This window comes from Pleurodeles waltl, chromosome 3_1 (assembly GCF_031143425.1).
Source record: "Pleurodeles waltl isolate 20211129_DDA chromosome 3_1, aPleWal1.hap1.20221129, whole genome shotgun sequence".
NCBI classification, from domain to species: Eukaryota; Metazoa; Chordata; class Amphibia; order Caudata; family Salamandridae; genus Pleurodeles; species Pleurodeles waltl.
The window spans coordinates 72,435,275-72,449,629 of NC_090440.1; positions in this window are offsets into that span (position 1 = coordinate 72,435,275).

Genomic DNA, 14,355 nt, shown 5'->3' on the forward strand with positions numbered 1-14,355 from the left:
ATGAAATCATAAGAGTAGAGCCACAATTGTTGGGAGCACAAGTCCAGTACATTCCTCTCAGTAGGAAAATGGAAATGTAGGACAGGGTTGTCAACAGAGTGAACACTATAGGCACCACCCTGCACATAAAGGAGGACATTAGGAGGAGGTGGAATGACCTCAGGGGCAAAGTCCGTTCTATGGTCTCCAGGCACCATCTGCAGGCCTAGCAGACTGGTGGTGGCCCTTCAAATGCCCCATTAATACTCTTTCTCTGGGAGGAGAAGGTCTTGGCCATCCTGCCTCCTAAGGGCTTGACAGGAATACCTGGGGGAGTCGAGTCTGGTACGTTACAACACAAAAAATGTCACAAAAATGCAATGTCATGCATGCTCACAGCTCACCTTTTGCCATTGTCCTGTTCATGTACCCCACCAACATTCAATACCCAGAGTATCTGCGTGTTAACACTGTCAATCTGTATTGTTGGACCCAACATCACAGCTACCAAGGCCCATCACATGCCATATGTCCAGATGGTACCTGTAAGTATTTCATTATACAAAAATAATCACAGGAGTCATGGTATGTCTCAACCTGTAAATGAATGCCCAAATCTAAATGCAGTCTGCATACAGATATGTAACACCCAAGATTTGTATAGTGTGTGTAGTAGAGAGAGGGACCTGACTGCAACTCCCAGGAGGCACTGTTTAAGTAACTCCAACCACCCCCCAGTGTTCTCTTGTCCAAAGACCCCTGTTTGTTAACTCTCTATTGAAGTGAACTCACCTGGGGGGATAACATTTGTATAGTGTGTAGTAGAGTGTGTGACATGACTGCAACTCACAGGAGGCACTGTTTCAGTAACTCCAAACACCAGCTCAGTGGTCACTTGTCCAAACACCCTTGTTTGTGAACTCTCAAATGAAATGTACTCACCTGGGAGGATACCATTTATATAGTGTGTGTAGTAAAGAGAGTGCCCTGACTGCAACTCCCAGGAGTGCCCTGTTTCTGTAATTCCAACCACCAGCCCAGTGTTCATTTGCATATATACCACTGCCTGTTAACTCACAAATGAAGTTTACTCACCTGGCAGGATACCATTTGTCAAGTTTTGGGAAGTAGAGAGAGTGACCTGACTGCAACTCCCATCAGACCCTGTTTCTGTAACGCCAACCACCAGCACAGTGGTCGTATGCCCAAATACATCTCTTTTCTTTGTCAACTCTCAAATGAAGTGTATTCACCTGGGAGGGGGTAAGATTTCTATAGTCAGGGATTGACCTGACTACAGCTCTCAGCAGGCCCTGTTTCAGAAACTCCAACCACCGGCACAGTGTTCTCTTGTCCTAAGACCCCTGTTTGTCAACTCACAAATGAAGTGTACTCACATGGGAGTGATTAAGCACAGATCATGCTTAAATCAGAAACACGTCTACCCAGTGTGTACAACAAATATAACTAAGGCCTCAAGCTGCGTCACCAGATTGGTAGCAACAGCAGACACATTGACACAGCACTGTGCACATGATGATTCCAGTCACATATCAACAAAGTCCTGGGACTGCCTGCATCACACTCAACTAGGCCTCCAAATGGTCAAAGCAATATCTTGCCTAGCCACTGTGTTGTCTGCACTGGTGGCAAGATGTAATTTTCAGGCCATCCTCCCAAGTGCAACTGATCTGCACATCTCAGCAGCTGCTTCAATCAAAATGATTTGGCATTCTTCACACATGGCATGTCAATACACCCAATTCCGTGGTTACCTGCCACAAATAGATTAACTACACTTTTACAGTGAACAAGGTCTCTGCTTACTGTAACTCTAAACCATTGGAAGTAGATGTCACAATACAACCAGTAACATTGTACGTTTCACATCAACAGGTGGACCTGCTGCTGGGCACACAGAGCTCACGAAACAGACTGCCACTACCCCCTGGATGAAGCCCTCAGTGACAATGACACATGTGGACGTCTGGACGTGGAGGATGGTTCTGGCCCATCTGGGCAACCTGGTCAGATGGCAACAGTGAGTCTCACTGTGGCCACAACGTCACCTCCCAGCCCTGTTTCCTCAACATCTTAGGCAACCATTCACCCCCAACCTGTGTCCCTAGCACAGTGTTTACCATCTCATGCCCCCCAGTCTTGGATCCTGAGTTGCAGCGCAACTCTTCAGACAATGAAGGTCCAGGAACAAGTGGGAGAGAGCACCCTATGGCAAGGGCACAGGCATGTGGGGGAAGGGTGTTTTGGAGGGATACTGTGGGCCAGCAGGGTGAGGCCAGTGGGTTGCTCTAGACCAGGGCATCATCAGCCACTTCTTGGGGGGGTCTATCAGGAGTCCTAAGGCGTGGTCATCCAGGTGTTGACCAAACTCCGTGAAATTAAGTAGCTACAGAGGGACATGCAAGGGGACATGCTGGAACAGATGGAGGCCCACAATATCAACATGGTCTCCCTGATAGGGGTGTTGAGGTACATACACACCACCCTGAGCAGGGCTTTTCAACACCAATCTACCCTTTCCTTTGGCTCATCAATAGCAGGACCATCAGTACCGGCCACTGGAAGGGAGGCCGAGGCGAGGGAACAAGCCCCAGACACCCCTACCTCTGTAGCAAAAGATCCCACTGCCCGCAAGCGGGGACGTCCAGCAAAGAATCCAGGAGGTACAGACGGCAAGACATCCACCGCTGTCAGTAATAACCCTCTTCCTTAAGGACCTCCTTTGTGTGCCACACATTCCCTCTAGACTGATCCTGAACCACCTACCATTTCCAATGGGAGAAGTACTTTGGACTCACAACGGTGTGCAATCAACTCCAATGATTTCATTCACCATGACTGACCCCTTCACTTTTGAAATTTTGTAGAGTCATGTCACGTAGTTTTTATTTTATGTTAGTCATAGCAGCACAATAAAATCACCATTCACTGACTCTTTGTCTGCTGATGTTGATTCCATATTTAGCCATGTAGATGTCTGACCATGTGAACCAAACAATGGTGAGCCAAGGTACTTGTTCAAGATGTGATATGTTGCATATACACAGTGTCCATCATAGGATTATAACCCTCCCACACAAACACATACATACAAGTGTCTGCTCAAACTAAAAATTGTATTACAGTGTTCAGCACATAGGCTGTCAATATGTCTCAATATGTCTGAACTACTGGAAATGAAGAATGATGGATTCATACTGAGTTAATGAACATGTTGACAGGTACGGACTCCCAGATCATGGACGGAAGGAAGGAATTTGCCAGACATTGTCCTGTAGAATAGGTACACATTGATGTGGGTGATGTCAGCAGCTTGAGCCTTATCACATACCACACCAAAGTAATTCAACATCACATAATCCAAGATACAGACAGATGGCAGTACAACAGTCCCTGATCACAGGGCCATCATAATCCAATGCCCATGCATCTGGTGGTATGACAAAAACATATGTCAGTGTTGTGGCACAGGCATTCTCGCCTACAATGGTGAAACACATCTACAGCTATATACACGTCATACAAAAAGTGTTTAGCCAATGTGAAGGAAAAATGACTTAGTCGTAAGCTAGGACTACATATTTGATGACCACATGATGACAGACATGATGCTTCAGGCCCATCACAACAGACAACACCAGTGCAATGGACACTTCTGAACCTCCACCCAAACACTGTGCAAAATGTCTTGGTACAGGTTTCATACACCCAAACTCCACGACCTACATTACCTGGAACAATCCAGGTCCACTTACTATGTCAGAATAGCACCACATACCTTCCCACATGAAGATGTCATGGTGAAGGTACCTGTACTAAGAACAAAACAAGGAGTATAGGCTTGAAACCATACCTATGACACAAGTCACGTAGCAAGCATCTGGAAAACAAAGTATATTGCAAGTAAACTGGCACAAACAAAGCAACATCATCAAGGTGGGGATGTGTCAAGAGCTATCTTATCAAGCATTTTTTTGCTGAATATTGCAGAGTATCAGCTCCCTAGCTGTTTCCAAAACACTCAACTCAACACATTCTCACAACTATAGGTCATTGTACAGTTGCAATCACAGTCGTGACATAACATGACATACTTACACTCATGAGAAGTAGCTGTGGTTGAGATCTTCTTGCAAGTCAGTTCCTTCCTCTTCACCACTGTCATGCTCACTTGGCATTTCAGGATTTTCACCCGGTGACACTGCAGGCTCCCCCTACTCTGGAATGTATAGGACATTCCTCTGCAGGTCGATGTTGTATAGCATGCAACATGCCACAGTGATCTGACACACTTTCCTGGGTGAGTAGAGGAGGTCTCCCCCAGTCCGGTCCAGACAGCGGAATCTGGCCTTCAGGAGCCCAAAAGCCTGCTTCACTGGCCACTGTGTTCTTCCATGGGCCACACTGAAGTGGACTTCCCCTGGTACAGTTGGATTCTTCAGCGGCGTCAACACCAAGGACGGTTTGGATATACTGAGTCTCCAGTTAAAGAATGGGACATAAATGCAACAATGAGTCACTCACTTCATGATTGTAGCACCTGACATTGCTCACACACAATCAGGCCAGACATGACTTACCAATTAGCCAGGCCCACTCTGGGTTCAGTTGTGCCATCAGCTGGGGTATGCTGCTGTTCTGCATTATGAAGGAGAATCATGGGCTGATCCAGGATAAAGGGCACACACATTTGACACGTAGAGATCTACTAAACAGACAACTTGCAGGTTGATGGAATGGAAGTTCTTTCTGTTGCAATAGACTTGTTCTGTGGCCTGCGGTGGCACCTAGCCCACATGTGTACCATCAATGCCCCCCACCACATGTGGGAGGTGGGAAAAACTATAAAAGTCAGCTTCACATTAGCTAAATCCTCACATTCGGAGAACCCTATATAGCTGTCAATGTGTATCACCATTGCAGAGAGGAAGTCCTTCAACTCCAGACTGAACATAGGTTGGAACATACCAGCAGATATGGCCACTGTAGTTGGGAAGGACCCTGTTGCCAGGAAGTGCAATACTGACATGACTTGTACAATGGGTGGTATGCAGGTTGGATTACTGTTAGCTGGCATCAGATCTAGCTCCAACTGATGGCATACGTTCACTATTGTTTACCTGTTCAGACGGTATAACTGGTTGACATGGCATTCTTCCATGGTCTGAAGGTCTGGCAGTGGACGGTAGACAGAAGGTTGTTGCATCCTCCCTCTCCCAGGGTACCTATGTGTGACAAGACATAATTTGTAACATTAGTCAGTGTGTCCACAGCAACATACATGATGCACGCCAACCATATCATGTGACCAAGCATTTCTGATTGGATAGACATGACACACAGTACACATCCCAGCTGGCAACTGCACAAGGGTCACAAGTGACCCCCATGATTGTCCACACATGTGGCCAGGCGATACCTAACTATCTCCTACACAATTGCCCCTCACAATGTGGCTGTATTTTCTGAATGCCAAAAACTACCATCGGCGGTGATGGCCTGTGCACGCCGTAATATGCCATCTGTGCCCTGTTACACACTACATGGGTGGTTGTGTAGTAAGACCTACATAAGAAGACAGAATGAGGGTGTTTGTGACGATCATTCACTTTTAATGTATGTGTGGTGCAGTTTACACAGCCATATACAGTATTTCCAACTGCCAAAATGGTGGATGCCTGACCTATTCCTCTGGACATTAGGAACCGCCTGCGACTGCCGGTATGCAGTTTCAACTGTGACGAACACAGCCACAGGCTAACATTGTGGCCTGTGGCGGTCGAGGCCCATTGGCTGTGTCTGTCAGCAGTGATGACCGCCCCCATGGTGTACGTGACCGCCATGTTGTGCAAGTTCACTCACTTGACGCCTAACACAGCTTCCAGCAACACCTCCACTACATGAGCTGCTGTGTGCTGCCTCTGGGAGCAAGCATGCAACGTCCAGCAGTTGATTGGGCCCCTGCCTTCTCCACAGAGGAGCTTGAGAGACTTGCAAATGAGGTCCTTCCCCAGTATGGACAGCTCTATGGATCGCCAGAGGAGCTGGTCAGTACCTCATGTGCAGAATTGACTCTGTTCAACACCATCCTTTCCCTACTCACAGGCTACAATGTGTCCCTCTGTGTCAGTTAGATTTCTTGTGTGCCTGTTGTTGCAGTCTGTGTGGCATCAATGGGATGTGCATGGTGCAGGTATTGGTGACCAGTACTATATGTTGTGTTCCTTCACATTGTGTTGTGTGATGTTTCTTGGGGTCCTAGATCCTTTTAGTGTTGGATGCACATAACTAGTCAAGTAGCCTTTACTGCCATACAATGATATTTCTTTGTATATGATGGTTGTAAATGTTAGACAACAGTATGTGCATCACAGCATGAGCTTTGTATGCATCTTGTCTGAGTCATTTGAGGACCTTGTAAGCAATGTGCATTGTGGCACAGATCTTTCAACCCACATCTGGCCTTGCAAAACTGGTGACTGAAAGGCATATCATGACTCACTCTGCCCTTCAGTTTGCCACACAAACCACATTGCTGATAGCCACATGATGTACTGTCATGCGGAAGTGATGGAAATGTGAGTGTCATGTAGGTTATATATACTCACCATGCAGAGACCAGGGCCTGTCAAATGTATCTTCCAGTATGGGACATAGTCCAGGCTGTGAGAGAGTCACTGTGGCCATGCAGCTGTGGCATTGTGCTCCCTCCCTGCACACCAGTAGATCCTGCCATGTGGCCAATATGATTTCTAATGGCAAAACGTGCCCTGAATGCCTCAGTCCATTGACTGACTAGATTAGGAATGGGTACAGAGGTACATTCCTGAACTAGTACACAGGTGCATTTGCATCATTGTCAATGTGTGTCTTTGACTCCTGAAAGGTCCCTTAATCCCACAACTCTGTTGTCACCTTCACATAAGTAATAATTATCCTGTACAGGCTTATTGCACACATGACAGACCCACATTGCAGACAGTGTGTAGATTACTGGGAGTCCCTGACATGTGGCTCAGTAGCTTACTCAAATAGCCGCAACTTAACAATGCATACCTGTATGTTGAATGCTATCTCTGTACTTTAGACACATGTCTAAAGAAGTGCCCTGTGGTACAGGTACATACCACAGAACCCCCCCTGAAGAGGCATGAGTCTGCATTTGGTACCCACATGTTCACACATGCACAGGAAGGACACTTTCTGTACTCACCATGCCAGCCATGCCATTGTCACTCAAGTGTAAGGGTGAAGTCTGTACTCAAGAAGTTGCATGTAGGGACTATATGCAGTGAGTCAATTTTGACATGTGTTTGACACAACCATTTGTACAAAAACATGTTATCATAATAGCTTGATTTGTCTCTTGAGCTACACAGGCCCATCAGAAGAAGGCGATATGGAGAGCCATCGCCCAGAAGGTGCAGACCATAGGAGTCCACGGCCGGCTGATCGTTCACTGTCGCAAAATGTGGAAGAACCTGAGATGCTGGGCCCAGAAGATCACGGAGGACCAGCTGGGGATGTCCTCCCAACGTGGCGGGGTGCACGTCGGACCATGACCCCCCCTAATGGCTCGTATTCTGGCTGTGGCATACCCGGACCTTGATGGGCATTACAGGGGAGCACAGCAGCCACAAGGGAGTGAGTACAGAGCATATATCTGCATGTCACAAGTTAGTGTGTTAGGGAACAGGCCACCTGCTCTCCCCGCTGCCACCAACTCTGCCCTCGAGCTGCTCCTGTCTAGGAGCCTTCCCACTGACAGCAGCCAGAAGACATTTTGCCAGCAGACCTCGGGCAGCAGGCTTCTGTGCCTGCTAACAGCAGACCTCCCCCAGACTTCCTGTCCCCAGGCCCCTCACCATTCTCCCCATGTTCTCCTCCTCCTGCTCTTCCCTTTTCCCACTCCCACTCTACCCAGCTCCCACCTCCCCAGTGCTCCTCCCTGAGGCCTATTTAATGAAGGCCGCAGCGCGGCCCTAACTGAACAGACCTCCTGCTCGCCCTGCTGCCACCACTGCCCTCGAGCTTCTCCTGTCCTAGGAACCTACCCACTGCCAGAAGACCTCTTGCCAGCAGACCTCAAGTAGCAGGCCCCTGTGCCTGCTACCAGCAGACCTCCCAACAGGCTTCCTGCCCTCGTCATTCTCCCCGCACCCTCCTCTTCCCTCCTCCCCCTCTGCCCTTTTACAGCTCTGCCCAGCTCCTGCCTCCCTAGTGCCCTTCCCCCTCGCTTAGGCCTTTTTAATGAATGCTGAGGGCACGCCAACGGCAAGCCTGTCTGTGCTTGGACTGTGCCCCCTGGTCCTCCCACCATCTGCCACTACTCCGCAGACAAGCTCCTAGCCCTCATTAACGGACACTAAGGCTCCCGTTGCTGCACGTCCTCCCCGTACTGCACCAACGGACCTTTTGCCTGTTGCCACTGGTGCCTCTCCTGCCTCACATGATCACCTACCCACGCAGGACCCAACACCATTAGGTCCCAGAAGCCACCATCAACCTGGTACCGCTACACTGCATCCTGCTCAACACCCGCTCCCTTAGCAAACACGCCATAGAAATCTGCGACACCATCACCACCCTCCCCTCTGATGTCGCCTTCATCACTGAAACATGGCTCAACCCCGCACCAACACTGACATTGACACCGCCACGCCCGATGGATACAAGATCATACACCAGGACCGCCATAACAAGCACAGGGGAGGAATCACCATAATATTCAAGGAAGCCATCCAAACTCTGCCACAAATGATGACCAAATGCCTTTCATGGGGCACCTTAACTTCCTACTACACATCCACATCAAGAAGACCATAAGAGGTACCCTCGGACACAGACCACCAGGACCGCGCCAGCATTCTGCGACACCATCAGCAACATTATCGCCCCCCTTGCCATCGACTCCCTCCACTATGTTCAGCTTGGTGACCTCAACTTCCACATCAAGGACACCAACTTCACATCCCTACTGGAGAACCTCAACAACATCAGACATCAACAACATCAGACTCACCCAACTAGTCTCCAAAATCACCCACAGAGCCAGACATACCTTCGACACCAACTTCTCCTCCAGCGACAGAATCAAGTTTACCCACCCACGGAACTCTCCTGGACTAACCACACAATCATCCATTTTACCATCTCCAGACCCAGCACAACCATCACCAAGCATCAAAGTGCTACTCACCACAGCTGGGGGAAAGTAACTGAGAGCCAATGGAGTCAGACTCACAGCACCACACCAACCGACATAGCCAATCTCAACCAGGCTGTCCAAAACTTCTCCACCTGGATCAGCAAATCCACCAATAAAGTCACCCCTCTGAAATCGGCAAAAGCCAACAGAACGTTAAGACAAGCCAGCTGGTACACCCCAGAGCTCTGGACCACAAAAGCAACTGTCTTCTACTCGAAAAGTGATGGCGGATCTCCAAGGACACCTCCAACAGAGCCACACACAAAACGGCACTCAACAACTACCACCGGCACATCAAGGAGGCCAAAAGAGCAGCCATCACAGACTGCATTGACGGCACAGCCAACCACACCAAGGAACCCTTCAAAATCATCGAGGAATTCTCCAACCCGACTGCCACAGAAAACACAGTACACCCCTCCCAACAACTCTGCGACTCACTATCCGACTTCTTCCACAGCGAGATTGCCAAAATCTACAACAGCTTTGGCCCCCAACCCACCTCCCTCAGCATCGACAACGTCATCCAACCAGTGAACCCCAGCCCAGACATAACCACCTGGTCCCCACTTGAAATCCAGACCACAGTGTCCATCATGTCTTCTATCCACTCTGGGGCACCCACCAATCCCTGCCCCCACTATCTTTTCAACTTCGGATCCAATATAATCAGAGCTGAACTCACCAACCTCCTCAAAGCTTCCATCTCCACAGCATCCTTCCCAGACAGATGGAAGCACAATAAAATCAGACCCATCCTAAAGAAGCCTTAAGCCGAACCCAGTGACCTCCAGAACTACCAGCCGATCTCCCTGCTCTCATACCCAGCCAAAGTACTCGAGAAGGCCATCACCCGACAGCTCACCGACTACCTAGAACGAAACCACCTACTTGACGCATCACAATCAGGTTTCCGAGACCTAGATCACACTCATCACCACAACAGACAACATCAGAACCCTCCTTGACCAAGGAGAAACCGTGGCTTTGATTCTCCTTAACCTGTCTGCAGCATTTGACTCAGTCGCCCACCACATCCTCATTCACAAACCCCACAACATCGCCATTCAACAACACGCCCTCAAGTGGATCATCTCATTCCTCTCAGGATGCACCCAGAGCATCCATCTACCTCCTTTCACCTCTGCTCCCAAGACCATCATATGTGGCATGCCCCAAGGATCATCCCTCAGCTCCACTCTGTTCAACATTTACAAGACCCCCTTCGCGGACATCGTCAGATCCCATGGACTCAACATCATCTCCTACGCCAACGACACACAGTTCGTCCTCTAACTTACCAAAGACCCCTCTGACACCAAAACCAACTTCTGCAACCCCATGACCGATTTAGCTGACCGGATGAGAGACAGCTGCCTCAAATTGAACTCTGATACAACTGAGGTACTGATCTTCGGAAAGAACACCTTTGCTTGGGACCACATCTGGTGGTCGGAAGAACTCAAACCCACCCCAGTTGCCACCTCCTGCTTCCACACCCTCCGCATGCTCCACAACATCATCAGATAGATCCCAATAAACACCAGAAAGATCATCGTACAAGCCTTCGTCACCAGCCGCTTCAACTATGCAAGCACACTCTATACCGATATCTCCTCTCAGCTCCTCAGAAGACTCCAGACAATCCAGAACCCGGCGACCAGACTCATCCTGGACCTCCCCAAGCATACCCACAACTCTCCTCACTCAAAAAACTCCACTGGCTCCCTGTCCAGACAAGACACAGTTCAAGACACTCACACAAGCCTACAAAGCCCTCCACGAACAAGGACCTTCCTACATCAACTACTGGCTGAACTTCCATCTTCCCTCAAGACACCTGCGCTTCACTTCACTTGCCCTCTCAGATGTCCCCTGCATCCATCGCATCGCAGCGGGGCCGCACATTCTCCTACATCTCTGCCAAAGACTGTAATGTCCTCCCCCCTACACCTCCGAACAGCACCCTCCGTGGCAGACTTCAGATAGCAACTCAAGACCTGGCTTTTCTTTGTACGCTACAGACCACTACTCCTCAGTGTTACAGCCCAAAGAAAAGAGAAGTGATGGATCACTGTCCTCAGACATGTGTCTGCACAAGTGAGTAAATTGGCACCTGCACCCCAGAGGCCACTTGTCTTCAGTGTGACGAGTGCTGCTGCCTCACTACTGTCACTACTGTCTGTAATGTGAAGATGGCCATCATACATCTGACAGAGCATACATTGTTCTTTAGGTCAGCTACAGGTCAAAACTTTCCCTTGGTAAGTGGGAATTGTCCATTGACATGATTTATGTGCTATCACTGCTGCCAACATTACTTTTTCCTACATGTTAGCAAGTGTACCTTTCTCTTTTGACAAAATGTGTACACTGCTGTTTCATGCATGGTCTACCAGTGCTCATGGGATAATTTCCGTATTCCCTCACATATATGTGTATGCCAATCTGTGTTGCAATGGGGCTACATTTCATGTGGTGCCACAGACAGGAGTGTGTCAGCATTGACTGTTGGCCGACACATACACTCACCCATCATAGCATGTCATTTGGCATGTACAACTTCAGTATCAATGAATGGTAATACTAGAGTTTTTACACACAATGGGCATTTCCAAGCCACTGATGTGGCATCCTGTGGAACAAAGTGCATGGCACATATGTAATGGGTAATGTTTGTTACCTGACTGTTGGCGTGCATCATGGAGTGAGGTGCAGTTATTCTGGAATCACATGTGGTTGGGTACAACCATTCACCCACAGACATTTGGATTTTTATGGACCAAAATGGAGACAGTGATGTAGCTTCCCATTGGCAAAACATGATGAGGGCCTTCTACAAGTACTTCCAAATCTCTAGGCCTCTAGTGGTGATTTCCCTGGGACTTGCTAATTCATTGTGTTGTGGATGTTAGAGACATTTCTCCCTGACATTTTGCACATTTTGTCTTTCCATGGCAAATGTGTAGCATATCTGAGCAACATTAGTACTACCTCCATGACTACATTAGGACAACTTTCACATGGTGAAGTGTGCATTGTTGATATGTTTCCAGTGTGACTGGAGTATTTCCATGTCACCTTCTCCAAGCCACTGTACCGTTGTCAGCAACATGGCAGCTTTTCGGAGCATCGTTTCTTAATGTTGTGTTATTGTGTATGTGACAAATAGATGTCTGCATAACCTTCTGTAGGGTCTGTGGGAATGAAGTTGGCACTGGCCTACTACTGTCTGACAACAGGTAAATGAGGCAGGGGTGTGGACTTTAATACTTTCCATGGGACAGGTTGCTTCTTAAATCTACTTGAGCTGTAAAAAATCCACTTGTCCCTTTGGTGCCATGTAGTGCGGCAACAAATTATGTCAGCACTCCCATTATGTATGAGCTCTGATAATAGCCTCTCTGGTCATGCTAAGGATACTTCTATAGTAGAAATTGAATACTTGCAATTTCAATCCCTACTATAGCAATTTCCTAAGTTTGCTACACCTTTCCGCAGATCTACGTACAGGGGTAGGAGAAAGCAGTAAGCAATAGTTGCAGGGCTGGAATAACTGAGTCTGCAAACCTACTAACTTGCATGTTTTAAGGATGTTCCCTAGCTCTTCTCTAAACTTTTCTATTAACTGAGAAAGGTTGGAAATTTACTCCTGACAATGGCAGAAGTAGAAGTTCTTCCAGGCTCGGGAAAAAAGTGGTTGGAGTCAACGTGAACTTGTAAATGCTCAATAGATTTTTGCATGAGCAAATATACACATGCAACTATTTTCTAGGAGTACGATTTCCTGGTCTACTTCTGTCAGTTCTTGTAAATTCATGAAAGCCACTAAATCAAAGACATATAGCATGGGTGCCCTTTTTTGGCTTTTTAAAGAATTGGGTCCCTAATTAGGTCTGGTGTTAACCAATACATTTTGTTTTTATTAAAATTTTATTTCTCTCTCTATCTTTTGGCTGGCTTTACTGTGAGTGATCACATTCTGCTGTTCTGCAAGGACCATATTGACACACAATTTTTTTTTTTCCAGTGCAAGGAACTACTGTTGCATCAGTGGCGTAACAAAACTGGAGGGGGCCCCTATACAAAGAACATGGAGGGGCTCCAGACTCACTCAGGGCGGGTGCTGGCTGAGGTGGGCTACTTGAGGGGTCCCCACACTGCAGGGGCTCTGGGGCCTTTGTTATACCACTGGTTACAATGTGTGCTTTTTGAGACCAAAAACTTTTTGTTTCTTTTTGCTATTGTTCATTACAATGGTGAGGGTCTGGCATCTCCCACAACAATAAAGTGTTACAAAAGTAATGTAAAACAAGGCATACATTGAGGAAACCAAAAGATTCACAACAAATGTTGGATCGGTTGGCTTTGCCAGTGCTTTTTTATTTTCATGCTTCTCATAGTCTTGTTGAAAATGGTTGCAATGATTTCCCATTAGGAATATTTTTGGGAAATACTAGCATGCTACAACACATTTTACTAAATGACGCTTCAAAGAAATAGCACCTAATTTCATAGTAGCAAAACATTATTTTCCTATTTGCATTTTTTTTTAAACATTTTATTTTGAAAGCAAAGAATCATCGCTATTGCTTACAAGCTTCTGCAAATATTTGCATCTAATTAGAGAGCATTCTGGGAGCATTATACTTAGCCTCAAATTGTTAACGTTTTCACATGTGTGTAGACTCTTGTTTTTTACTGGAACCACAGTCAATAGTGCAGTGTAACCTTAAAATGTTTATTTGCAGCGCTCGCCATAATAATAAAGGCTTTTCAATAATGAACCATAAATAGAAGCTCAAACACCATGAACATATGGACATACATACTACCTCAACTACAGACAGTCCCTTCTCTGTAAACTGGCAGTCAAGGGGTTTGTGCTACAGGGGGTTTGGCCTACTTATCACATGAAAACTTGGTGACCCTTTTCCTCTTTGTATCTGCAGTATCAACCCAGCCGAGTGAAAAAAACAGGGCACAACCAAGTGGGGAAGCATCTGGCTACAGTATCTCCAGCCATAACACCACTGACATGGAGGGGTCCAATGGCCCACAGGGTGAGGGAAGTACCACTGAGGAGACAGGATCGTCATTGGATTCTACTTCCAGTGGCCACTCCCTATTGGTGGTGGATCCATCAG